This window comes from Carlito syrichta, unplaced genomic scaffold, assembly GCF_000164805.1.
Source record: "Carlito syrichta isolate Samal-C Ts95f unplaced genomic scaffold, Tarsius_syrichta-2.0.1 Scaffold103350, whole genome shotgun sequence".
NCBI classification, from domain to species: Eukaryota; Metazoa; Chordata; class Mammalia; order Primates; family Tarsiidae; genus Carlito; species Carlito syrichta.
This window is the reverse complement of record NW_007047446.1, coordinates 9,759-13,461: the sequence shown is the minus strand read 5'-3', so window position 1 is coordinate 13,461 and position 3,703 is coordinate 9,759. Positions and strand designations below refer to the sequence as shown.

At 46.3% G+C, this 3,703-nt stretch overlaps 1 pseudogene; it reads left to right on the top strand.

Annotated features, from left to right (window-relative positions):
* Positions 1 to 3,416: 3,416 nt before the first annotated feature.
* Positions 3,417 to 3,703, top strand: part of LOC103267829 — a 9,345-nt pseudogene continuing 9,058 nt past the window's right edge.

The following is a 3,703-nucleotide window of genomic DNA, read 5'->3' as shown; positions in this document are numbered from 1 at the left end:
AACATGGAATCAACCCTACTGCCCATCGAAAGTGGACTGGATCAAGAAAATGTGGTACATATACACGATGAAGTATTATGCAGCCATAAAGAAGAACAAAATCATGGACTTCACAGCAAATTGGATGGAGTTGGAGACCATCATACTAAGTGAACTATCACAGAAACAAAGAACTAAATATCACATATTCTCACTCATAAGTGGGCCCTGAACATTAGTCACATTAACACAAGGAAGGGATAGGCAGTCGCTGGACACTGCTAGGAGAGGGAGGTGAAAGACACGTGACAACACAAAGGGTACCTGGAAAACTACCAGGGGGGGTGAGGGCCAGTTACAAGCCCAAATTTAACCTAAATGCAGCCTACTTATGTAGTTAATCCTCACTTGTACCCCCACATCTCTATAATAAAATAAAATTAAAAGGCTGTTTTTGGCCAGGTGCTGTGGCTCACGCCTGTAATCCTACACTTTGGGAGGCCAAGGCAGGAGGATAGCTTGAGAGCAGGGGTTCAAGATCACCCTGCGCAACATAGTGAGGCTTCGTCTCCACAAAAAAGTTTAAAAATTAGATGGGTGTGGTGGCGGGTGCCTGTAATCCCAGCTACTTGGGAGGTTGAGACAGTAGGATCATGGGAAGCTGAGGCAGAAGGATCACCTGAGCCGAAGAGGTAGAGGCTGCGGTGAGCCATGATTGTGCCACCACACTCCAGCCTAGGCGACAGAGTGAGATTCCACCTGAAGAGCGGGGAGGCTGTTTTGTTAGCACTCTGTTGGAACCCAGTGACGCTAGATCCAAATCAGAAATCCAAGAGCAAGAAGTAAAGTGCAGATAAAACTTATTAAGTCTGGAGCTGCAGAAAATTTCTTGATGAGGCATGGGCCTCTGCTCTTTGCTTACTATTTACCCTGCATGTCTGCTTCTTTCTGTACATCAGCTCCATTACATCTGCCCCCGTGCTCCTCATTCAGCCAACCATCTTTAAGGGCTCTTCTAGAATTTTAATGGGCATTTGACCTGGTCCCTAATGTCCTCCACCCACCCAGCATCCTGGTCTACTGGACCTATCAGCGCAGTTTCCCACAACTAACTGGTAACTCCCCTCTTGATCTCATATTTCACATTCCCAAGAGAGCAAACTGATTGGCCCACCTCATCTTATAAAGCTGGGTCATACAACTCACATGTTGTGGGGCTGGCCTTGGATTAGGTGCTGTACCCTAAGGTAGGGGTGGATGTAATAAATAGTCCTCACTTGATCATTTGGCAGGAGCTGTAAATAGAGCTAATTCTCTCAGAAAGAAATGTAAAGACAACAGGCAAGAAGTGGTGCCTCTGATGACTGTATGCAGAATGATTGCCAAATGGTAGGTGTTCAACAAATGGTTATGATTATTAACAGTAACATTATGCCACTTCTTACAGGAAGCCTTCCCAGAACTCTCAAGTTTCCCAAACTTTTTTGCCTAGATCAGAACCCTTACTGCAGGAATCATCCAAATAAGAAATCAGTGAAATTCCTTCATACAGGAAAGATTTTTAAAGCCTGTACTGAACATCAGGAGGAAAGACACACAAAGGAATGAAACTCATATCCTGGCCTCAAGGAGCTCCTAGGATAGTGCAAAGTAAAGCAACCTGAGCTATGAGAAATCCACAGATAGGGAGCTCTGGGAGTTCAGAGAAGGGCAAAATCTGTTGTTTATCCATATGTATGCCTGTCTCCTGGATACCTCCCCTTAGACGTTCCAAAGGCAACTTCAACTAAACATATTTAAAACTGATCTCATCTACTCCCTCCCAAACCTGTTCCTCTTCTCAGATTCCCTGTCTCAGTGAAGCAAGTTCATCCAACCCAGTTGCTCAAGTTTGAAACCTGAGCTGCAATTGCTCACGATGCCAGCTGTTGCAGTTGCTAAAGTTGTCCCTGATCTTTTGATGTGTGTTTGCCTTGCCCCAAAGGTCAGAACTAATAATAAACTTGAGCACTGCTGCAGGACAAGGAAATTAAAACCAGTGTGGACACAGACAAGACCTGGAGTCCGCCAGGGTTGATTCTGGATTCTGGCCTGTGATGTCAATGGGTTTGATCCCTTTCAGGAAAGCAGGTGGAAAAGAGCCTTAAAAATGTTCATCCCATTTTCCTGGTAATTCTGCCCTTCAATCAATATCCACTCGCCCCTACTCCTATAGGAAAAGTTTTAAGCACAAAATTATTCCTGGCAGGACTATTTTTTGGTGGTCAAACACTAGAAAGCATTCTTAAAATCCAACAAAAGAAGAAGGGTTAAGTGAATTGTGGCACAGCTGTCTGATGGAACATTCTACAACTACTACCTAGGGATGACGGCTGTGGAGATTCTACAGCAACAGGGAAAAATTATTATCCCGTAACTAAGGATACAGGGTTAAGTGTACAATCCGATTGCAACAACGTAAAAACTGCGTGGGCTCAGGCTCTGCTGCTGAAGATTTAAAATTTCTTCTCTTTAAAAAAGAAAAAGTCTATAAGTTCTTTATGTCATTTATGAATATCTCTGAATTTTGGTTTGTTAAAAGTTTTTTCCTTCACTCAGGCAACCATCTTAATTATATGTCTTATTTGAACCAGGTTTTCCACTAGGTGCTGGTGATTCAAAGGCGAATCACCCACAATTATTTTTCTCTGGGATGTCAGGGCTGAAGGAAACAGATTTAAAAAATAAACAGTTTCAAAAATATATGGGCCGGTCTGTGTGGGCACACTTGTGGACGTGTGCAGGCACGGTCACCCCCTGGCGGTCACCCGACTACCCGCCCTTGGGCTGCGCTAACCTCTGCCTGGACAGTGGCTTCCACTCTCTGGGTCCCAGCCTCAGCCGCGTTCTCCGAGAGCATCCAAGACTCCGCCCTCTCCCTCCTTCTGGGGCCCTGCATCTCCCAGCAGGCGTTTCAGCCTCGGCTTGGCCCAGACCCATCTCACCAGAGCTCCCCCCAAAAGCCTCACTCCGGCTCGAATCTGCAAGATTACATTATTGTCGATGGTTCGCATGCTCCCTCACCACTGGCCAACTGCGCGTCCCTGCAGAGCTTCAGGCTCTGGAATTCTCCCCTTTCCTTTTCTGATGCTTTAGAAAGTGGCGGCACACTACTCGTAAGAGACAGATGCAGACAAAATCGTGATTTTAAGAGGCATTGGGATCCAAGAAAAGCTGCAAAGCCCGAAGCTCACAACCTCTTGCTCCGCCATTGTCCCACCCACTTCAGAAACAGATAACACCCCTCTCTGACTCCTTGGGCCTTCCCTCAAACGTGGGAATCGAAGCCCCGCCCTGTTGTGCGCCTAGTCCCAAGATACCAGCCTGCGCTTGCGTGTGCGTGTACATTAGGGCGGGGCTATCGGGAGACTGACACAATCGAGTGAGGCTGACGCCGGATGAACGTCGGAGAGAGGAGGGTTATTCCAGCCAGAGAGAAAAGGGTTATTCCTGCCAGTTTAGCAACCCTGTTCAAATTGAGATCTTAGTATACAGGAAGAAGTTTGTACCTTTTTGGAGGGCTGTTTGACAGTATCTATTAAATTTTAAATGCACATGTCCTATTGGTTCATCAATCCTATTCTCATATGCCCAGGACTCCTGGAGAAGTGCATCAGGATCACCTACAAGGCTTGTTAAAACACAGGTTGTTGTTTGTTGTGCACCCCCCCCCCCCCCCCCCCCC